This window comes from Bos indicus x Bos taurus, chromosome 2 (genome assembly GCF_003369695.1).
Source record: "Bos indicus x Bos taurus breed Angus x Brahman F1 hybrid chromosome 2, Bos_hybrid_MaternalHap_v2.0, whole genome shotgun sequence".
In the NCBI taxonomy this organism is placed as follows: domain Eukaryota; kingdom Metazoa; phylum Chordata; class Mammalia; order Artiodactyla; family Bovidae; genus Bos; species Bos indicus x Bos taurus.
Window position 1 is genome coordinate 25,762,968 of NC_040077.1, and position 24,807 is coordinate 25,787,774.

The 24,807-nt window shown below is 40.7% G+C and overlaps 1 protein-coding gene across 1 annotated transcript in view; it reads right to left on the bottom strand.

Annotated features, from left to right (window-relative positions):
• Positions 1-24,807, bottom strand: part of LOC113880971 (myosin-IIIb-like) — a 225,596-nt gene that overhangs the window by 152,283 nt on the left and 48,506 nt on the right. The window lies entirely within an intron of this gene.

The following is a 24,807-nucleotide window of genomic DNA, read 5'->3' on the forward strand; positions in this document are numbered from 1 at the left end:
TGTACAGATGTGAGAGTTGGACCATAAAGAAGGCTGAGTGCTGAAGAATTGATGCTTTACAACGGAGGTGCTGGAGAAGACTCTTGAGAGTCTCTTGGACAGCAAGGAGATCAAACCAGTCAATCCTAAAGGAAATCAACCCTGAATACTCATTGGAAGGACTAGTGTTGAAGCTGAAGCTCCACTACTTTGGCCACCTGATGAGCCAACTCATTGGAAAAGATCCTCATGCTGGGAAAGATTGAAAGCAGGAAGAAAAGGGGGGAGCAGAAGAAGAGATGGTTCAATAGCATCACTGACTCAGTCAACATGAGTTTGTGCAAACTGGGAGATAGTGAGGGACAGGGAAGCCCGTCATGCTGCAATCCATGACATAGCAAAGAGTCAGATGAGACTGAGCAAGAGAACAACAACAAAAGGCCACAGATCAATATACAAAAATTATTGTACTTCTATATACTAAAAACAAAAAGTAAAACTGAAAAACTATATCATTTATAACATTTACAAATGTGAAATACAATAGTGATAAATCTGACAATAAGTGCCATTTCTTCAGTCTTTGAAGACAACAGCCAGAGTTCTACACAGTAGAGGGCCAGGGTAGATCTGAAAGGAACAGTGTATAGCATCTTTGTGTTTCTGTTGTATACAGGTGATTTGGAGATTCAGCTTTTTTTTTTTTAACTTTGGTCTTTTTGTCAAATATTGTTTAATAAAGTTTAATTAGCTTCAGAAAAAAAAAATAAAAAGACCTGTTCACGGAAAATCATAAAACATCAGCTAAGAAAAATTAAAGAAGACCTAAATAGATGGAGAGAGATATTATATTTCTGAGTCAGAAGATTTAATATTGTTAATATTCAAGTAAAGCACATTGGAGAAGGAAATGGCAACCCACTCCAGTGTTCTTGCCTGGAGAATCCCAGGGACGGGGGAGCCTGGTGGGCTGCCGTCTATGGGATCGCACAGAGTCGGACATGACTGAAGCAACTTAGCAGCAGCAGCAGCGGCAGCAAAGCACATTACCCTTCATAATGCAGTGAGCTTCATCCAATCAGCTGAAAGCCTTAAAAGTCTGTGGTCCCCTGAGAAGGAATTTTATCACCATGCTGCCTTTGGACACAAGACTACATCAACTCCCGCTGGAATTTCTAGCCTGCAGATTTCTAACTTGCCAGCCCCCACAACTACCTGAGCTGATTACGTAAATCAATTTCTCCTTGAGAGAGAGACAAATCTGTATCTGTATGTATAAATACACACACATCCTATTGGTTGGGTTCTCTGGTGAAATCTAATATAGTCCCAGTTCCTTTTTGCTGTTATTCAAACATGGAGTGGAGATGGAGCCAACTGTGGTGGTAAACTTCCTACTAATGGTAGAGGCAAGTAATGAGTTTGGTAGGTTGTTTTTTAGTAACTTCCTTTCCTCTCTCTCATTTCTTCCCCCTTTGTCACTGAACTCCCCAAGTTTCCCACAGATGTTGGGTTTGTGTACCACACACTGGGGGTCCAGGACATTCAAATCCAGCTGTTCCTCCACATGTTCACATACAGATCTTCCCTGTCCTGTGTCAAAACTCTCTGTGCCTGGGCATTGTTGCAGGGCCATCTGTGCAGGGGATTAGCTGGCTCATCTAATAAACATTTAGATCCTGAAGGGAATTTAGACTCGTCAATAAAAATTCTTACTTTGTTTAGAGGAGAAAGCCTGGGAGAAAGCCAGAGAGCCAGAGCAACTGGCTTCAAGGCCACAAACCTAGAATAAGAGCTGAGGCTTTGCCTGGTCCTCTAATCCCAAGTTCAGGCTTCTTTATACTCATCTAACCTGTGTTTACTCTTAGCTATTATAATATACACAGGTAGTATCATTGTCTCTCTAACAGGGACCTTTGATCCTTCAGCACTTTCCAGCTAACTGGAGTGTCTACAGTGATCTGGAATATTGGGACTTGACTTAGAAGTGTTTATTACCTACATCTGAACATCAGCTGTCAGGCACTCCTTGATACATGATCCAAATAATACTCTATTTGCACTAGTGTATCAGTAAGGTGTTGCTGTTTCAATGGAAAACTACATTGTCTTTAGCGTATTCTCCAGGGTTATCAGATTCTAGCCCTGGTTCATCTTCTTTGAGCTATTTTGCAACTCTTTCTAAATTGTAGGTAACTGATAGATACATAAATTCTGTCCATTCTGGTGATAATTTTAATTGACTTCTTCTCTGCTGTGGAAAAACCACTGGTGTTTCTATTCATGATTCATCTTAACATTCCTTTACTTTATATAAGCCTGTGCTGGTTTGACTTTTCCTTTGAACTGATTATAGCATCTGTCTGGTTCCCTCATATCATATAAATAAAATAAATTCTTTAAACACATTCACTTTTATATCTGTATGTAAGTCATGATTTTATTTTATGAAAATTATCTTTAAACAAGAGGAAGAAAGAAGTCGAGAAATTCAGGCTATGGAGTTTTGACCCAAAGGAGCACAAACACATGAGCAAGTGGAGGCAGGAAGTCCTCATACCTTGGCAGACCCAGTGCTACCAAGCAGTCCTAAAAGGTCTCGTGTGCTCAGAAATACTGCCACTCTTCCACCTCTGAAATGCAAATACTGGTTAGTGCAATAGGTTCATTTGGGGACTTACTGAAAAAAATAGTTATTTTCCAAAGTGATCACAGCAATTTATAGCCTCACCAGTGGAGTACAAGAGTCCAGCTGCCGTCTATCCATGGCAACCCTGGAGATTGTCAGACTTACTGATTACTGCCAAAATAGGTATGAAGTGGTATTTCATTGTGGTTTTAATTTGTATTTCCTTAATTACTCATGTGGCTGAAATTTTCCTCTTGTTTTCAACAGTCTTCTGACAATGACATCTTCTAACAATATATATAATGAATTTAATTCTTCTAGTTTTTCCTAATGATTATCCATATGGCTAGAATGGGAAAGGAAAAGAGGAGGAAAAAACCCCCCAAAACACTAAGAGTATCTAATTTAGGTAAAAATTATATTAGCATTGGCGATCACTTACTTTTTGTTATGCCTGACATTTTTAATCTGTACCTCTTACCTTAATCATTCTCCTCCTGCATCTTTATGTTGTTTGGGAAGGATGTGCCTCCTTTAAAGATGCTTTTGAAATCCCAACCTATACTGAATGAGCTCTGCTTTTCATCCCTCTGGTTTGAATTTTGCTCTCAAAGGCAAGCAAAACATCTATATTCTAAATGAAGATGTGCACTAAGTCAATAGTGAGTCATTTTAAAAACGGTTAATTATACAAACAATTTTATTTTCCTTTTTAAAGAAAAAAAAAAACTTTAAAAAGTAACTTCCTTTACAAAGAGTCATTCATTCTGTATAGTGTCAGAGCTCTGATACAACTGTGTTATTACTGTTCATCACTTTCTAAATTTCACTGACTCTTCATCCCCTCTCTACTCATTTGTTTGGGCTTCCCAGGTGGCTCTAGTGGTAAAGAACCCCCCTGCAATGCAGGAGTTGTAAGAGATGCAGGTTTGATCCCTGGGTTGGGAAGATCCCCTGGAGGAGGGCATGGCAACCCACTCTAGTATTCTTGCCTGGAGAATCCCCATGGACAGAGGAGCCTGGCGGCTTACAGTCCATAGGGTCGCAAAGAGTCGGACATGACTGAAGTGACTGAGCACGCACTACTCATTTGTTCATTAAATAAAACTTCATTTAGGACCTATTAATGTACCAGATACTGATGGAAGAGCTGGAATGACATGAGCGAGCAAAGCAGACAATTTCCCCACCCTCACAAAGCTTCCATTCTAGTGGGGGAGACAAACATTAACAAGTACACAAAGGACATCATTTTGAGTAGGGACAAGGACTGTGAAGAAGAGCAAAACAGGGCAGAGGGGTTCATTAGTATATTGGGGGATATTTTGGGCAGGCAGCCTTTAGCAACCAGGATGGGGAGGGAACTCAAACCATGTTATCTGAGGAAATGGTGAAGACTTTGGGGGCTTCAAACTTAGAAACAAAAAATTTAACAGGGTCTTATATGGGAGGAAAAAGTTTTCTTTGACTCTCTTAGGGTCCCTCCCTGTTGGGGTCTGAGAATTAGACTTTCACAGACAGATTCACAGAAGAAAAGCATTCAAATCTATTCACACAAGTTTTATGTAACACAGGAGCCTTCATAAGGAAGACATGAAGAAATGATTAGATGTGAGTGTTTTTATGCTGGGTGTGATGAAAGAGTGGAGAGGTGTGGAAATGTGTAATAAGACAGGGGATGAGCTAAGTATAGTAAACTGGGAGAAACTTAGCAAGGCCTGTCCAGATTCTGCTCTGTGTCCCTTTGTCTTCATTGATAAGGATGTTTATTTCCTCTGGGTCTAACAAGGGCACCTTTCACAAGACAGTTTTTTTGGTAAGGTACTCAAATATGTTTCAAATTTTAATAAGATTCTCTATCAGTGTGTTAGTTGCTCAGTGGTGACCAGCTCTTTCTCTATAAATTTATTTACTATAAATATCCATTTACATATAATAATATACATTTATTTACTAATGAAAATTGAAATAGCACATCAAAATTTTTATTACAGTTCAAATTTTTGAAAACCAGATAATTTAGTTAATATACCTTTCTCTAATTATGCTCTGGCCACACTACCCAATGTTTTCTTTACATTCCTTCCATATAAGTTAATCTGTTTCAGATTCTTGATATTGGGTTTCATCTTACCGACTTCAGACTTTTAAAACAATGTGCATGCTTAGTCATTCAGTCATGCTCAACTTTTGCCATCCCATGGTCTATAGCCCCCCAGGCTCCTCTGTCCATGGGTTTCTCCAGGCAAAAATACTGGAGTGGATTGCCATTTCTTTCTCCAGGGGATCTTCCTGACTCAGGGACCGAACCTGCATTTACTGCATCTTTTGCACTGGCAAGCAAATTCTTTACCACTAAGCCATCCGGGAAGCCCCAAAACAGGTGATCAGTTCAGCTCAATTCAGTCGCTCAGTGATACTTGAGACCTATTAGTGCTTCTTTGTGTCAAATCAAGAAGTGGAACTAAAATATCTTCAAGTCACCCAAATGCAAGTTTCTGTATTAATGTAGAAAAGAGATGTAAGAAGAAAAGACATCACAGACCTTCTATCACAGGTATTACAATATTGGTACCCAGTCTGTCCTAGTGTAGAGCAGCTTTCCCAGGCTGCTTAATAATGATCCTAAAATTACTAGCAAGAAAAAAACAGTACAAGAACAAAGTTTCTGGCTCAACTGACTCTATGTCATAATTATTCTCTGTGAGCATATGCTCAGAAGGATCTCTATGTACAGGCAAAAATGACAGCTACATTTAAATCTTTCCAGAGATTCAGTCTCAACTACCTTCTGCCAAAGTTCTCTCTGAGTTAGAGGAGATTGGTTCCCATAGTACTATTTCATGATCTGAATCATCCTTTCTATCCTTTCTTTCTGAGCAGTTAACAATGTCCTCATTCTTCTCCTCCTATAGAGTATGCCTTTACTAAGTCTCTGTCCATCCTACTGAGGTGGATATTTTGGTAGAAGAGAAGAGAATTTGGTACTAGAGTTGAGAGGCGAGTTACTAAGTTTCTTTATAAACATTTCAGAGACAGGTTAAGAGGCAGCTGAAACTTCTTGGAAATTTTCTTTGACGGACATGTGAGGAGGCTCCAGGGTCCAGGTGGGGTTGAGCACCGATGAGTCCATTGGAAGTCTAGTCACAGCTTGAAGATTCTCCTAGATTTTTGAGGTCCAGTAGAAGGTGATGCTTCAGTTTAGTTCAGTTGAGCCACTCAGTCACATCTAACTCTTTGCAACCCCATGGACCACAGCATGCCAGGCTTCCCTGTCCATCACCAACTCCCAGAGTTTGCTCAAACTCATGTCCATTGAGTCGGTGATGCCATCCAACTATCTCATCCTCTGTCATCCCATTCTCCTCCTGCCTTCAATCTTTCCCAGCATCAGGTTCTTTTACAATAAGTAAGTTCTTCACATCAAGTGATCAATGTATTGGAGCTTCAGCTTCAGCATCAGTTCTTGCAATGAATATTCAAGACTGATTTCCTTTATGATTGACTAGTTTGATCTCCTTACAGTCTAAGGGATCTCAAGAGTCTTCTCCAACACCACCATTCAAAAGCATAAATTCTTATGTGTTCAGCCTTCTTTATGGTCCAACTCTCACATCCATACATAACTACTGGAAAAACCATAGCTTTGACTAGATAGATGGACCTTTGTGAGCAAAGTAATGTCTCTGCTCTTTAGTATGCTGTCTAGGTTGTTCATAGCTTTTCTTTAAAGGAGCACATGTCTTTTAATTTCATGGCTGTAGTCACGATCTGCAGTGATTTTGGAGCCCCCCCCCCCAAAAATAAAATCTGTCATCATTTCCACTGTTTCTCCATCTATTTGCCATGAAGTGATGGGACCGGATACCATGATCTTAGTTTTCTGAATGCTGAGTTTTAAGCCAACTTTTTCACTCTCCTCTTTCACTTTCATCAAGAGGCTCTTTAGTTCTTCTTCGCTTTCTTCCAGAAGGGTCATGTCATCTGCATATCTGAGGTTATTGATATTTCTCCTGGCAATCTTGATTCCAGTTTGTGCTTCATCCAGCCCAGCATTTCTCATGATATACTTTGCATAGAAGTTAAATAAGCAGGGTGACAATATACAGCCTTGTTGTATATTCCCGATTTAGAACCAGTCTGTTTTTCCATGTCTGGTTCTAACTATTGCTTCTTGACCTGCATACAGATTTCTCAGGAGGCAGGTAAGGTGGTCTGGTATTCCCATCTCTTTAAAAGCTTTCCACAGTTTGTTGTGATCCACGCAGTCAAAGGCTTTGGCATAGTCAATAAAGCAGAAGTAAATATTTTTCTGGAACTCTCTTGCTTTTTTGATGATCCAACAGATGTTGGCAATTTGATCTCTGGTTCCTCTGCCTTTTCTAAATCCAGCTTGAACATCTGGAAGTTCTTGGTTTACATACTGTTGAAGCCTCGCATAGAGAATTTTGAGCATTACTTTGCTAGTGTGTGAGATGAGTGCAAAACATTCTTTGGCATTGCCTTTCTTAGGGATTGGAATGAAAACTAACCTTTTTCAGTCCTGTGGCCACTGCTGAGTCTTTCCTTTCCTGGCATATTGAGTGCAACTGTTTCATAGCATCGTCTTTTAAGATTTGAAATAGCTCAGCTGGAATTCCATCATCTCCACTAGCGATGTTTGTCGTGATGCTTCCTAAGGCCCACTTGACTTCACACTCCAAGATGTCTGGCTCTAGGTGAGAGATCACACCATTGTGGTTATGCGGGTCATTAAGATCTTTTCTGCATTGTTCTTCTGCGTATTTTGCCACCTTTTCTTAACATCTTCTGCTTCAGTTAGGTGATGCTTGCTGCTGCTGCTGCTACTAAGTCTCTTCAGTCATGTCCAACTCTGTGCAACCCCATGGATGGCAGCCCACCAGGCTCTGCCGTCCCTGGGATTCTCCAGGCAAGAACACTGGAGTGAGTTGCCATTTCCTTCTCCAATGCATGAAAGTGAAAAGTGAAAGTGAATTCGCTCAGTTGTGTCCGACTCTTCGCAACCCCATGTACTGCAGCCCACCAGGCTCCTCCATCCATGGGATTTTCCAGGCCAGAGTACTGGAGTGGGTTGCATTGCCTTCTCTGAGGCGATGCTTAGGACTCTCAAATTGCTACAAACTAGCAAGGAAGAACTATAGACCTGGAAAGAGCAAGAAAAATCTAAACTCTTAATTGTGGTAAGAGAAAAATCTCACACAAGACAGTTCTGTGGCTTACTTCATGGAAGGTCAGAAAGTCCTTTCTACAGACACCATTTCTCAAATTCTTTCAGTTGAAAATATTCAGTATGCCATGTGTCATAGTTTGGGGTAGTACGGCCTGAACTCAGGCCCTTAAATTGTCAGACCACCTTCACCAGATCCATGTGGAGATTTCATAAAAGATGTGGATTCCTGGGCCAGACTCCAGATACAAAATCAGAATCTCTGGGTCAGGGCTCAAGATCTCTATTTTAACAAGCTAGACGCTTACTCCTTGGAAGGAAAGTTATGACCAACCTAGATAGCATATTCAAAAGCAGAGACATTACTTTGCCAACAAAGGTTCATCTAGTCAAGGCTATGGTTTTTCCTGTGGTCAAGTATGGATGTGAGAGTTGGACTGTGAAGAAGGCTGAGCGCCGAAGAATTGATGCTTTTGAACTGTGGTGTTGGAGAAGATTCTTGAGAGTCCCTTGGACTGCAAGGAGATCCAATCAGTCCATTCTGTAGGAGATCAGCCCTGGAATTTCTTTGGAAGGAATGATGCTAAAGCTGAAACTCCAGTACTTTGGCCACATTATGCGAAGAGTTGACTCACTGGAAAAGACTGTGTGCTGGGAGGGACTGGGGGCAAGAGGAGAAGGGGACGATAGAGGATGAGATGGCTGGATGGCATCACTGACTTGATGGATGTGGGTCTGGGTGAACTCCGGGAGTTGGTGATGGACAGGGAGGCCTGGAGTGCTGCAATTCATGGGATCGCAAAGAGTCAGACACGACTGAGCGACTGATCTGATCTGATCTGATCTGATGGAGATTTTGATACATGGTAGAGTTTGAGAGGAGAAGGCAATGGCACCCCACTCCAGTACTCTTGCCTGGAAAATCCCATGGACGGAGGAGCCTGGTAGGCTGCAGTCCATGGGGTCGCTAAGAGTCGGACACGACTGAGCAACTTCACTTTCACTTTTCACTTTCATGCATTGGAGAAGGAAATGGCAGCCCACTCCAGTGTTCTTGCCTGGAGAATCCCAGGGACGGGGGAGCCTGGTGGGCTGCCATCTATGGGGTCGCACAGAGTCGGACACGGCTGAAGCGACTTAGCAGCAGCAGCAGAGTTTGAGAATTCAGGGGACCATAATAGCTGACTTAAGTTTAAGTGGAGAACACAGCTGATTTGTTGTCTTACATCCAGAGAGAAGAACTTGGATGGCTGCATAGGAGTCTCCTGAAGGCTAATTGTGGTCAAGGTTAGGAAGGACATGGTTGTGATCAAACATCTGAAAACATTTACCCTCAGGAGCTAGAGAGTAAATTCTCAGACCCAGAGTTATTCAGGAGGAAGCAGAATGACAAGGCCAAGCACATTGCCAAAGAAATTCTAGTTTTAAGGTATGTACTTGAATTGAATGACCCTTTAAGAATCCTTCCAATAGAGTCTATGTTGAATTGTCACCTGGCCTATAGAGCTACTTCTGGGATTTTAGAACTGATGTCCACCCTTAACCCAGTACTGCTACTGTCACAAATCCTGGGTTATTGTTATTACCTTTGGTAAGTTGGAAGTCTCCTACAGTAGCAACATCACCTGGAAACTTGCACATACACCTCCCCACTGAAGCAGAGACTCTAGGGCTCAGCAATCTGTGTTTGAACAGATTAGCCCTCCAGGGTAGTCTCATGTGGGAGAAAGTTGAAAAATCACTGATTTGGAGAAACAGAATCCTATGGAAGTCAGGTGGCTTGCCTAAGGTGATCCAGTCTAGCTGAGGAAAGAAACCTGGCTCCTATAACTGTCATCTTTTTTCTTTTTTAGGCTCAAATGACCTTCTGGAGCACATTGTTTTTTCCTGGAAAGGGCAACCATTTAAAATCTACCCTAAAGACATACTCACACATGTTTAACATTTAGGATTATTTATGGAGCCTTGCTGGCAAACACGGAGAAGGCAATGGCACCCCACTCCAGTACTTTTGCCTGGAAAATCCCATGGATGGAGGAACCTGGTAGGCTGTAGTCCATGGGGTCGCTAGAGTCGGACACGACTGAGCGACTTCACTTTCACTTTTCACTTTCATGCATTGGAGAAGGAAATGGCAACCCACTCCAGTGTTCTTGCTTGGAGAATCCCAGGGACAGGGAAGCCTGGTGGGCTGCCATCTATGGGGTCGCACAGAGTCGGACACGACTGATGCAACTTAGCAGCAGCAGCAGCAGTTGGCAAACAATTGGACACAATGTCAATATCCACAAGGAGAGGAATGGCTAAATAAATGCCATAGATTTCAATGATAAAGTTAAAAGGAATCTGTCCGAGCTATAGAACACCATGGATTTATCTCTAATACCTATTGTTAAATAGGAAAGCAAGTTGCCAAATGGTATAAAGTGTGATTCAAGTTAAGCTGAAAATTTAGGGGTTTTTCTTTTCTCAGTTCGTTTTTCTCCTGGTATTTGTGTGTGGGAGGCGGGTGGGTGTATTCTGAAAGGATAAAACTACCCTGAAAATAGTAATGGCTACTCTAGAGAGGGGACATAATGTGGATACTGGGAAATGGAATTAGAGATGCAGGAAGAAAGACTTTATCCTAACATACAATATTTTAAACTTTTAAAGAAAAAGGTATTCATATACTATTTTTACAATTTGAAAATTAAATTTCAAATATTAAGTAAAAATTGTTATGATTTCATTACAATGGGCCCAAATCCTGGTCAAATATTGATTTGACCAGGTTTGATTAATATCTCCTCTATCTAAGTAGAGACATTCTTAATCATATGGCAAAAGAGTATCAATTCTTTTCATATTTTAAAATATCCCCTGAGGAACCCTAAATTTCTATCAGTGACCACCCAGATCGTCTACTCAGACACCCAAAATACAGGACAATTATCTAAACAATTCAATCCATAAAAATAATTTTCTATATTGTCTAATAATATAGATAATAGAGGAAACTGAGCTATTTTGGCCTGGATAATTTGGTAATTATCCCCAATTGCCCATTTCCCTTTAGTGTGTATAAAAATCCAGATTTAGTTTATTAACTTCTTTCCCATATTTACCATAAGTCCCTTTTATTTTAATTTTTTCCCTTCATGTTTTGCCTTTAATAAAGAGAGAACAGCTGGCCACCATCTGCTACCAAAAAAAAGTCATTATACCCATTATATCCTTAGGAAGACTCTTCAAATTTGGCCTTGCGATAAAAGTCACATTGATCTGTGTTACTAGACTGTGGAAGTCCTGAGATTGTAAATTCTAATTCAGTATTACTATAGCACTTGGTGCATACAATAGGTGCTTAATAAATGTTTCTGATGCTGTTGCTGTCTCCTAATCCAGCTCTAAATGGGAGGCTTTCTAAAGAAAAAAGAACAGAATTAGAGATTGTGTCCGAGTTTATTCACAAATTAATTTGTAATAGAAAGTTAAAATTTAAACTGATCATTCTATTTCACCACTAGTAAAATTATTAATTTTTTTTTCTGCCTGAATTCTACTGACTTTGCAATGATTGTTTGGATGTGTTCAACTGTGTCATTTATGTATTTTAAGGATGGGCTTTGAAACCAGACTGATTCTCATTTCACGTCCTGACTGTACCATACACTATCTGTGTGATGACTTTAACCAGTTTCCTCATCTGTAAAACTGGAATAATTTCATCTATTTGGGGGCTAGTGGTAAATGTAGGATGCATATGTAAAGCACTGACAGGAAGCCTGGCTTAAGCAAGTAGTCAATAAATGCCCCTCTCTCCTTTCTTCTCTTCCTTTCTTTGACAAAAATGCATTTTTCTCCTCTTCAACTCAAATGTCTATGACAAAGCAGCTAGCAGTCTTTCCTCTGAGTCATCCCTAAAACAAGGTTTTTAGGGTTGGGCTGATACGTACCATAAAGTGAACAGAACACACTAGAACAAGAATGACTGAGAGGTCAGTTGACGGACTGGGCAGTGGTTTGCAAGAGCACCGTATGAAAGGGAACTACAAAGCCCCATCTGGGCTCTGGAGGAAATGTGCCTTGACTGAGAAGCCAGGTCTGCAGCTGGGGCTGGAGAGTCAGTGGCGCTCATTTGCCGTCTCTGTGCCAGGAGGTTTCCTTTCATACTCCTCCTCTTCTTCCCTTTGTTCATTATTTTCTTCATTATTTTTTCTTTCTGCTACTTCATCATTATCATCCAACAGAAGCCAGTTCACTGGAAATTTGTTTTAAGGAATCTCCAAGCAGGAACATAGAGTTTTAATTTAGCCTCTGATTTTCATAGAATAAGCTGGGCAGCCAATCTAGAAGTCTAGGGTGGCAGTCTTTTCAACTGCAGTGATACTGTCTAACATCTTTATAGCATCTTTCTTCTGGTTTTCCTTTATTATTTCTTTATATACTGTTTACATAGCTGTTCCCAGTGTTTCTTTTTCTACTTGGGTTCCTCCCTATCACTGAATTAGCTCATGAGGCTGCACACAGAGCAGACACTAAGGGAAGCAAGAAAGATAGCCTGGGCTTATTACTGCTGCTACTCAGTATCTTTGGAGACCAGTGAGACTGATATTACTTCTTGTATCCACTTTTTAAATCACTACTATAGATTTTAGGCTGAATTTTGCAGCGCTTTCAGCTATAGAGATGATTTTTCTGACTAGATAAGAGACAGCTGTCAGCAGTGTGGGCTTTATGAGAAAGGCAGGACCTTACAGGAATGAATTTTGGGATTCTAAATCATCTACAGGCAAGTTGGGAAGGATCGTCAGGCCAAGCAAGGCAAATTTGAATCCATACTGCATGCTAAGAATGCAGAGGTGGTTACAGAAATTCTCTTCGGTCTAGAGTAACCTGGAGAGTTATTGATATTGCCACTTTCTTGAGATGGGACCTTGGGAAAGCTACTTCATCTTTCTGGCCTCAACCTTCTCATCTGTGAAATGGAAGAGTTGGACCAGGCCATCACTTAGAGTCTTTTAATGATATTATAAAAGGGACTTTTAGAATGCTTTTTGTTGATTGTATTAATCAAAGTTGTAACAATGGTAATAGAAGAGTTAAGAGAGAAAAAAAGTCATCCAAAGTCTCACCTACATAAAACACATCAACACACCCAGTTAGGGACCAGTAAGCAACTCACTCTCTCAAACAAAAAACAAGGGTGGGAATGACAGGACACAAGAACAGCAGTATTCTAGATCCCGCCCAGAGAATGCTACCATGCAGCTGCTGCCCCAGAAGGTGTTATAAATGCAGAGACTGTTCACGTAAGCATGTAGTATGTTTTACTCACAATGCTGAAGCAGTCCATTATCCTCCTTAAGCATTATCTCTTAACATATCCCTCACAACTATGTAAATCATTTGCATTGACTGATGCACTGAGAATTCTGTTCACTGAGTTGTAGATATATTAGCTCACCTAAATGGCACATTTCAATCTATTTCATGTCAGGTTCTCACCTGTGTGATTGCAAGTGAAAAGAAAAAATTAAAAACCCAGTGAATCACCATCCTAGCTCCTGGAGGATTTGTGTTTTCTTATTCACTGCCAACTACCCAGAGAAGAAAGTAGCAGCTTTATTCTTTGAAAACTGAAAATTTGGATTTCAGTCTTTCTTGAGATGTCTGGATTCTTCTGTGATCCTGATTTCTCTCTCAACTCCTGTCCTGTGAGCTAGAACTAACCCTGGGGCTCTATAAGGAAATGTCAAGGACCTTGTCCTCATAGGTGAAGTTTTCACAGGGTAACTGATAATAGTTCAGTTCAAGAGCTAAAAGAATTTGCTGCAGGCTTAAAACTGCAAACATCCCTCTCCATGACAATGGAATTAAACGGTCCTCAATATCTTGCCACTTTCTACTCAGGCACTTCTGAATTTTTAATTCTAAAACTACAATCCTGAGGAAGAACCTAGGTAGCAAGAAGTAAGAAATGAGTGGGTTGTGAAGACCTGAAATTATTTATTCAAATTCATCCAGCCGCTTAGTCATTCATCCACTCCTTTATTTAATTAATAAACATTAGATTTCTTTTCTGTGACAAGCATTATTAGTGGCTCACCCATTTCCATTCCCACTTCTTCCTAGCTCACAGAGAACCAATTTTTCTTTGGGTCATGATGCGCCCAGCCCCAGTCCTGGTCCTCACTTTCTAAGCCCATCTTTGTAGCTAGAAAGGGTCATTTGACTCAGTTCAGGCCAATGAGAGGTTATGTGAAGTGGTTTCTGGGGAAATGTTTTCTTTCCCAATAAAAGCTGGACAAATGTGACTGACTTAGCCATTCATCCTGCCCCTTCCCTTTCTTCCAGCTTTGAATGCAGACGTAATGCCTGGAGAGGAAGTAGCCACACTGTGGCCATGAGACACTAAGCCAATCCATGCACTAAAGATGGTAAAAAGGAATTAAAGGAGGTCAGAAGATATTCAGGGCCCTGATGACATCACTGAACAGCTAATCTAACGTTAAAAATACCTTACCTATCAATTTCTTTTTGTGAGAAACCAATAAACAAACAAATCTCTTTGGCAATAGTTCTCAATATGGGCAATTTTGCTCCCCAGGGGACATTTGCCAATATTTGGAGACAAGTTTTATTGTCACTACTTGGAATGCAAGCTATTGGTATCTTAATAGGTAGAAGCCAGGGATGCTGCTATACATCTTATAAGGCACAGGGATACCTTCTGCAACAAAGAATTACCTGGTCAAAAATGTCAGCAGTGCTGAGACTGAGAAACTCTGGGTTAAGCCACCAAAAATAGTTGCTTGCTTGTTATTCATAGTCAAATGCATTGCTGACTGATAAGAGTCCTTTAACTGGGAAATATTAAATATACACCATGGGCCAGTCATCATATAAAACAAGACACTAGAGATTTAAGAAATGAGTACAGTCAAGGATCAAAGTTCAAATATGAAAGACTTGAAAACCAAGGTTAATTCCAAATATGTATGGATGCCTAGAGTTGCTCCAGACCATCCACTGGAAAAAATATCTGGATCTCAAAGGATTGCTCTAGAATCTGAGAAAGTCAATTGGTCAACTCTGGAGATGTCCACAGTGTAGACTTTTATGGCTCTTCTCTCTCAGAGTAAAAACTGAAATAGAACGAAGGCTTTGTTAAGGAAATATTAAATCATAGCAATAATTTTGCAGTATAAAAGGGAAGAAGCAGCTTTCTTGAGCAAACTAATTACTAAAGACTATTCTTAGAGCACAAAGAGAGGCCAGGAGAGAGACTCTGACAAAGAAAAGTGACATCCAACATAGTCCCACATGGGACAAGACTATCATGACCTATACTGATGAGGATCAGAGAAAAGTGTCCAAAATGCTAGAAGATGAACTCAAACTAGGCCAGAACAGATTGAGTTTTTTTTAATCCCTTGGTTAAGTAGAGCTGGAAACTGTTATCAGAAACCTGCTGTATGGTAGAGCTGTGGTTCAAAAAACAAATACCTTCCCAAACAAAAAGCAGACTATGCTTAGCTTAACTTAGTAAACTGTATATAGTTCTCATTCCAGTGTTAACATTGTTATTATCAACAAAAGTTATATTCGTCTTAGAAAATTTCTAAACTAAAGACATCCTCCAGGGACTTCCCTGATGGATCTAGTGGCTAAGACTCCATGCTTCCAATGAAGGGGGCCTGAGTCTGAGCTCTGGTCAGGGAGCTAGATCCCACATGCCACAACATGCTCCAACTAAGACCAGGTGCAGTTAAATACATAAATAATAAGTAAAACAAACAAACAAACGAACAAAAACTCCTCTAGCTATCCATGTTGGGGTGAGCTTTTCTGTACTGTTACAGTTGATTCCAAGATATGGCATGGTCAAACAAGGGGTAATGAATGCTTATTCTTTTAGCCTATCCATCTTTCTCCTCTCCTTCCTTTAACAGAGCCCCTCAGACCATGGTTCACATAGGGCAGACCTCCATCCCCTGGCACTTGGCTGAAGACTCTACCAATTAAACACCAGCAGGTGACCCAAGGTGGGACAACAAGAGTGTTCCTTGAATGGGAAGTCTCAGGAACTTGCTTGCGGCTGACGTTGCTAAACCTTTAGGATGCTTCCTACAGAAGCTTCCAGGGACCATCTTTGTGAACACATGGCAAAGAACTGCCTACCTGACAAAAAACTCAAAAGAGGGACAGCAAAGTTGGTGAAAAGAAAAGACAATGGCTTGGTAAAATTGCTGGATGACCTGGATCCAGACATATCTTTGAACTTTCTAGTTATGTAGCCACTATATCATCCCCTTTTAAATTTTGCTTCAACTCATTTGAGCTTCAGTCACTTGTTATTAAAAGATTCCTGACGAATACATCGGGTAAGCAGCCTTCTTTAACAGGCTATTGCCTTAATAGGGCATATGCTGTGCTGGTTAGGGAGCTCTAACTGATTCTTTCTTTTCTGGAATGTGAGCCAAGAGGTGAGAAGATGAGAAAAGAGGCTAGAAATCCAGGCAGAAGCCAGACAGAGAATCTTCCTTGTCCTGTGAAGTTTGTCTTTTCTTTGGGGGTGGTGCAGGGGGGGTGGGAGGCGGGGAAGATCAGTGTTTATTGTAGAGAGAAGTAAGACAAATTAGTTTAAATGCTACTTTTTTTAGTGTATTAAACTCTAATAATTCAAGCTGGGTTAGAGACTTTTTATTAACTTATTACGGTTTCTTACCTTTTCTTGACAAAGAGCTACTTAGCACTTACCTAAACTCTTATGCTCTAACAATCTAGATGCTACTTTTTACAATGCAAGCCAAACTTAACCTCAACAAAGCCAGCTCCTGTCATGCATTTTAAAACTGAGAGGGCCAGAGTCAACCAAGAGGTGATAAAAGAAGGTAGTAATGAAGAGGAAGGAATAAGAGTTTGCTTCAATTCAGTAAATATTTATTAAACACCTAATGTGTATCAGGCACAGTGCTGGCCAGTACAGATACGAAGTGAGCTGGAAAACACCCCTGGCTCCCAGGTGGTGAATGTCAAGGCAAGATCCCAGCAGCCAGTTTCCACCTCACTGTAGTAAGCGCTACTAGTGAAGCTCATCACAGTCTCCAAACCTAGCCTGGGGGGAGCAAGGAGGAGATAGTGCCTGTTCAAAGTCTGAAGGAGTAAGCAGAGGTTAGACGGGTTAACCTTTCAGGTTAACCTGAAAACAGCAATCACAGAAAACCAACCAGGCTGATCACGTGGACCACAGTCTTGTCTAACTCAAGGAAACTATGAGCCAGGCCACGTACAGCCACCCAAGACGGACGGGTCACAGTGGAGAGTTATGACAAAATGTGGTCCGCTGGAGAAGGGAATGGTAAACCACTTCAGTATTCTTGCCTTGAGAACCCCATGGACAGTATGCAAAGGCAAAATGATAGGATACTGAAAGAGAAACTCCCCAAGTCAGTAGGTGCCCAATATGCTACTGGATATTAGTGGAGAAATAACTCCAGAAAGAGTGAAGGGATGGACCAAAGCAAAACCAAAACCCAGTTGTGGATGTGACTGGTGATGAAAGTAAAGTCCAATGCTGTAAAGAGCAATATTTCATAGGAACCTGGAATGTTAGGTCCATGAAATAAGGCAAATTGGAAATGGTCAAATGAGTGATAGCAAGAGTGAACATCGACATTTTAGGAATCAGCGAACTAAAATGGACTGGAATGGGTGAATTTAATGGTCAGATGACCATTATATCTACTACTGTGGGCAAGAATCCCTTAGAAGAAATGGAGTAGCCATCATAGTAAAAAAAAAGAGTCTGAAATGCAGTACTTGGATGCAATCTCAAAAATGACAGAATGATCTCTGTTCGTTTCCAAGGCAAACCATTCAATGTCACAGTAATCCAAGTCTATGCCTCAACCAGTAATGCTGAAGAAGCTGAGGTTGAATGGCTCTATGAAGATCTACAAGACCTTTTAGAACTAACACCCAAAAAGATGTCCTTTTCATTATAGGGGACTGGAATGCAAAAGTAGGAAGTCAAAAGACAGCTGGAGTAACAGGCAAATTTGGTCTTGGAATACAGAATGAAGCAGGGCAAAGGCTAATAGAGTTTTGCCAAGAAAATGCACTGGTCATAGCAAACACCATCTTCCAACAACACAAGAGAAGATTCTACACATGGACATCACCAGATGGTCAATACCAAAATCAGACTGATTATATTCTTTGCAGCCAAAGATGGAGAAGTTATATACAGGCAGCAAAAACAAGACTGGGAGCTGACTGTGGCACAGACCATGAACTCCTTTTTCCAAATTCAGACTTAAATTGAAGAAAGTAGGGAAAACCAATAAACTATTCAGGTATGACTTAAATCAAATCTCTTACAATTATACAGTGGAAGTGAGAAATATAGATGCAAGGGATTAGATCTAATAGAGTGCCTGAAGAACTACACATGGAGATTCCTGACATTGTACAGGAGGCAGGGATCAAGACCATCCCCAAGGAAAAGAAATGCAAAAAGGCAAAATGGGTCTGAGGAGGCCTTACAAATAGCTGTGAAAAGAAGAGAAGCAAAATGCGAAGGAGGAAAAGAAAGATATTCCCATTTGAATGCAGAGTTCCAAAGATTAGCAAGGAGAGATAAGAAAGGCTTCCGGTGATCAATGCAAAGAAATACAAGAAAACGATAAAATGGGAAGGACTAGAGATCTCTTCAAGAAAAATAAGATACCAAGGGAATATTTCATGCAAAGATGAGCACAATAAAGGACAGAAATGGTATGGACCTAACAGAAGCAGAGGAGAAGGCAATGGCACCCCACTCCAGTACTCTTGCCTGGAAAATCCCATGGATGGAGGAGCCTGATGGGCTGCAGTCCATGGGATTGCTAAAGAATCAGACACGACTGAGCAACTTCACTTTCACTTTTCACTTTCATGCATTGGAGAAGGAAATGGCAACCCACTCCAGTGTTCTTTCCTGGAGAATCCCAGGGACAGGGGAGCCTGGTGGGCTGCCATCTATGGGGTCACACAGAGTCGGACACGACTGAAGCGACTTAGCAGCAGCAGCAACAGAAGCAGAAGATATTAAGAAGAGGTGGCAAGAATATACAGAACTATACAAAAAAGATCTTAATGACCCAGATAATCATGATGGTGTGATCACTCACCTAGAGCCAGACATCTTGGAGGATGAAATCAAGTGGGCCTTAGGAAGCATCACTATGAACACAGCTAGTGGAGGTGATGGAATTCCAGTTGAGCTATTTCAAATCCTAAAAGATGATGCTGTGAAAGTGCTGCACTCAATATGCTAGCAAATACGGAGAACTCAGCAGCAGCCACAGGACTGGAAAATGTCAGTTTTCATTCCAATCCCAAAGAAACGCAATGCCAAAGAATGCTCAAACTATTGCACAATTGCATTCATCTCACACGCTAGTAAAGTAATGCTCAAAATTCTCCAAGCCAGGCTTCAACAGTACGTGAACCGTGAACTTCCAGATAGTCAAGCTGGATTTAGAAAAGGCCAAAGGAAGCAGAGATCAAATTTCCAACATCTGTTGGATCATCGAAAAAGCAAGAGAGTTCCAGAAAAACATCTACTTCTGCTTTATTGACTACGCCAAACCTTTGAGTGTGTGGATCACAACAAACTTTGGAAAACTCCTAAAGAGATGGGAATACCAGACCACCTTATGTGCCTCCTGCCTCCTGAGAAATCTGTATGCAGGTCAAGAAGCAATAGTTAGAACCGGACATGGAAAAACAGATCGGTTCCAAATCAGGAAAGGAGTATGTCAAGGCTATATATTGTCACCCTGCTTATTTAACTTATATGCAGAGTACATCATGCGAAAAATACATCATGAAAATAGTATATCTGATTCTAGTATCCAGAATATATAAAAATCAACAATTAAATGGGTAAAGGATCTGAATAAACATTTCTTTGGACGAAATATTATAAATGATCAGTAAGCATATGAAAAGATGCTCAGATTAGATAGCAGTGAGTTGCACAACTCATGAATATACTAAAACCATAGAATTGTGCACTTTAAAAGGTGATTTTATCATATATGAATTATATCTCAAGCTGTTGCTATTATTATTAAAAGACCTTGGGAGAAAGGATGGGAGATTAATCAAGGCTTGGGAGAAGGGATCAGGAAATTCCCAAAGGAATCTTTTTGATAAACCTTAGCTGGTAAAGTTGACAGGACTTTTGATGGACTGTTTGAAGAGAATGAGAAGATAGAGGTTACACCTAGCTTTCTGAAGGACAGGAAGTAGAGGAATAGAAGGAAGAAGAAGATACCAGGGCACCATGGGTTTCTCATGCAATCATGAGAAAATTGGAAGTTGCTAATGAAAGAGAATGCTCAAACTACCGCACAATTGCACTCATTTCACACGCCAGTAAAGTAATGCTCAAAATTCTCCAAGCCAGGCTTCAGCAATATGTGAACCATGAACTTCCAGATGTTCAAGCTGGTTTTAGAAAAGGTAGAGGAGCCAGAGATCAAATTGCCAACATCCGCTGGATCATGGAAAAAGCAAGAGTTCCAGAAAAACATCTATTGCTGCTTTATTGACCATGCCAAAGCCTTTGACAGTGTGGATCACAATAAACTGTGGAAAATTCTGAAAGAGATGGGAATACAAGACCACCTGACCTGCCTCTTGAGAAACCTGTATGCAGGTCAGGAAGCAACAGTTAGAACTGGACATGGAACAACAGACTGGTTCCAAATAGGAAAAGGAGTACGTCAAGGCTGTATATTGTCACCCTGCTTATTTAACTTCTATGCAGAGTACATCATGAGAAACGCTGGGCTGGAAGAAGCACAAGCTGGAATCAAGACTGCCAGGAGAAATATCAATAACCTCAGGTATGCAGATGACACCACCCTTATGGCAGAAAGTAAAGAGGAACTAAAAAGCCTCTTGGTGAAAGTGAAAGAGGAGAGTGAAAAAGTTGGCTTAAAACTGAACATTCAGAAAACGAAGATCATGGCATCTGGTCCCATCACTTCATGGGAAATAGATGGGGAAACAGTGGAAACAGTGTCAGACTTTATTTTTTGGGGCTCCAGAATCACTGCAGATGGTGATTGCAGCCATGAAATTAAAAGACACTTACTCCTTGGAAGGAAAGTTATGACCAAACTAGATAGCATATTCAAAAGCAGAGACATTACTTTGCCAACAAAGGTCCATCTAGTCATGGCTATGGTTTTTCCATTAGTCATGTATGGATGTGAGAGTTGGACTGTGAAGAAAGCTGAGCGCTGAAGAATTGATGCTTTTGAACTGGGGTGTTGGAGAAGACTCTTGAGAGTCCCTTGGACTGCAAGGAGGCCCAACCTGTCCATTCTGAAGGAGATCAGCTCTGGGATTTCTTTGGAAGGAATGATGCTAAAGCTGAAACTCCAGTACTTTGGCCACCTCATGCGAAGAGTTAACTCATTGGAAAAGACTCTGATGCTGGGAGGGATTGGGGGCAGGAGGAGACAGGTACGACAGAGGATGAAATGGCTGAATGGCATCACCGACTTGATGGACGTGAGTTTGAGTGAACTCCGGGAGTTGGTGTTGGACAAGGAGGCCTGGCGTGCTGCAATTCATGGGGTCGCAAAGAGTCGGACATGACTGAGCGACTAAACTGAACTGAACTGAATGACCGAGAAGATGGCAAAAGTTTCACTTTGTTCAACAGACACTGATTTAACAATTATTATGAACTGAGTCCTGGGAGATGCAGTTCTCCGTCCTGTGAGCTAAACCAGGAGAGGTGGGCCTTTCTGGAAAACTTAGAGGCTAAGGCCCAGGAATCCACATGTAATCTCTGAAAATCTTTAGGATGTGGACTCTGTGTATTCCTGATTTCTTACCATGCAGATGATGAAACATCCTCTATGGAAATATTAGGTTACTTGCCAAATACTCTATCTAAGAGGAGACTAGAACTTCAATCTTATCACTAAATTATACTATTTTCTACAATAGTTTAGTAAACAAACTATAAGACTTTGAACTGAATATGCTGTACTATCCTTTAGACATTTGCCAGAACACATCCAAGTATGTGCATCATACACGTGTGTCTCAGAGCAGACCTTCTGCTGGACCATGCTTCAGAGTCCACTGACCATGAAGCCAACAAGCATTCACAGATCTTTCCTGTGATAGCTCAACAGTAGGACTTCCAGGAGGTCTCAGCTGCCTGCCCAGTACTGTCAGGCAGCCTTCTTCAAGCCTGCCTGAGAATAGATGAATGCTTCCGACCCACCTGGCCCCACTCTTGAGAGGGTGTTGAAAATAGCCCTTTTCTTGAAGGTGCCACGAGTAGAAAACTGGAAGGGCATTTCTAAGTCATTTTGCCAGGAAATTCAAGGATGAGGAGGCAAGGAAACATTTTAGCTTTGGCCAAGTCTGCAGACATGGGTGACTTGGGAAAGTCCTTCCTCATTTTCGAACCAGACAACATAATCCTCAAAACACTGCCTTTCAGGTGTGTGCAAGTCAGGATTTCAGTCCCGAGTGCCAGAAAACACAAAAGGTAAAGAGTAACACTAAACAAGTCTTTATCTTTTATTTACTGCCACCTGATAAGCCCTGCCTTTGATTGTTTTGTCTGCATATTTCCTGCTAAGAGTTTACAAAACAGCACTCCTGAACAGGAAGATAAGAGGCGCCCCTATTTGTTGAATAACATCAAGGGGGGAAACTGCTAACTCATCCATTTTGTTGTTAAGTTGCTCAAAAGGATCAAAATACCAATTAACTTGCTGGCTCAGAAATCTCTGATACCCTCAGATTTACTGACATTTTGAAACTCCTGTTCATACTTGCCTACTGGCTTTCTGATTATGAACAAAGAAGTGCCAATCTGTTTAGCATTTGACCTGTTTTCTTAAATATTTTTTATGTATTCAACTCTTGGTAGCTAAAAATACTTGACTAGTCACATTCATGAGCTAAAATCATCTTTTTTTTTGTTTGTTCCACCTCCAAATTTAAGATGAAAAAAGAGGCTCAAAGATACTTCCTTTTAAAAAGCCATTTCATTCTTATTTTTAATTTAACAGCTCTCATTGCCAAAAGCTCTTTTTGCTCTTTCATCTGCATGGAATTTAGTGGCATTGGGAAGATCCAATGAAGTGACCTGCCGTATTAGGATCCATTCTTCCCTGAGGAAAAGTTGGAAAAATGACCTTGGACAGAAGTTTCAGCATGGTGGTGAAAAGAAACTAAAGATGGTTGGTGGGGTACAGCAGATTTTATAATAATTTTAATTTTCCTCTCTGGATATTCTCAGATAATAATGCTTCTCAAAGATTCTCTGTTGTTATTCTTATTTCTTCACAGAAAGTTTTGTGAAAATTCTACCTATAATCACATGTATATGTAAGACATACCTATGGCAGCTGTTCAGAAAAGAGCAACATTTCACTCTTAGGTAAAGGCAGTTTCTGGGTTTAGGAAGCTCTACAGCAATTTCTGCAGCAAACTTTTATTGAATGGAGTAGACTGAAGAGATTAAAACTGTGGCTGATGTAGCCAGACTCCTTGGGTTCAAATTTTGGTCCTATCATTTATTAGCATTGGACTTTGGTAAAATCACTTACTTTCCTTCTGTGCTTCAATTTCCTCATCTGTAAAATGGGGATAATAATAAAGCCTAGCTTATGGGGCTGCTGTATGGATCAAAAGGAGATTACACATTTGGGACATTTTCGGTGCTATGTAGATGTTAGCTATCCTATTAAATCGTGCCAGATCCTGACAAAGGAGTGGGTGTTGTGTGCATTTACATTTGCCAGAATCTTGAGCCATTCATGGAAGAATACTTCCATTACAGCAAAAAAAAAAAAAAAAAAAAATCTGGAGATTTTGAAACCTAAGGTTTATATATATGTTTATATATAACACATATTATATATATGTTTATCTATAACACAAAAATACCTAAAGACATTTGTATTTTTCAGATGTGATAAGAAGAGGGGCTTCCCTAGTGGCTCAGACAGTAAAGAATTTGCCTGGAATGCACGTGAACCAGATTCGATCCCTGGGTCAGGAAGATCCTGTGGAAGAGGGCATGGCACCCAACTAAAGTATTCTTGCCTGGAAAATCCAATGGACAGAAGAGCCTGGCAGACTACAGTCCACCAGCTCGCAACGAGCCAGGCAGACCACTTTACCAGCATCCTGAGAAATCTGTATGCAGGTCAAGAAGCAACAGTTAGAGCCGGACATGGAACAACAGACTGGTTCCAAATTGGGACAGGAGTACATCAAAGCTGTGTATTGTCACCCTGCTTATTTAACTTATATGCAGAGTACATCATGGAAAATGTCAGGCTGGATAAAGCACAAGATGGAATCAAGATTGCCAGGAGAAATATCAATAACCTCAGATATATAGATGACATCACTCTTATGGCAGAAAGTGAAGAGGAACTGAAGGTCCTCTTGATGAAAGTGAAAGAGGAAAGTGAAAGAACTGGCGTAAAGCTCAACATTCAGACTAAGATCATGGCATCTGGTCCCATCAGTTCATGGCAAATAGATGGGGAAACAATGGAAACAATGACAGACTTTAAATCAAAATTGTGGGCTCCAAAATCACAGCAGATGGTGACTGCAGCCATGAAATCAAAAGGCGCTTGCTCCTTGGGAGAAAAGCTATGACAAACCTAGACAGCATATTAAAAAGCAGAGACATTACTTTGTCCACAAAGGTCCATCTAGTCAAAGCTATGGTTTTTCCAGGAGTCATGTATGGATGTGAGAGTTGGACCATAAAGAAATCTGAGTGCCAAAAAAAAAAGAAAGCTGAGTGCCAAAGAATTGATGCTTTTGAACTGTGGCATTGGAGAAGACTCTTGGGAGTCCCTTGGACTGCAAGGAGATCAAACCAGTCAGTCCTAAAGGAAATCAGTCCTGAATATTCATTGGAAAGACTGATGATGAAGTAGAAGCTCCCATACTTTGGCCATTTGATGCAAAGAAC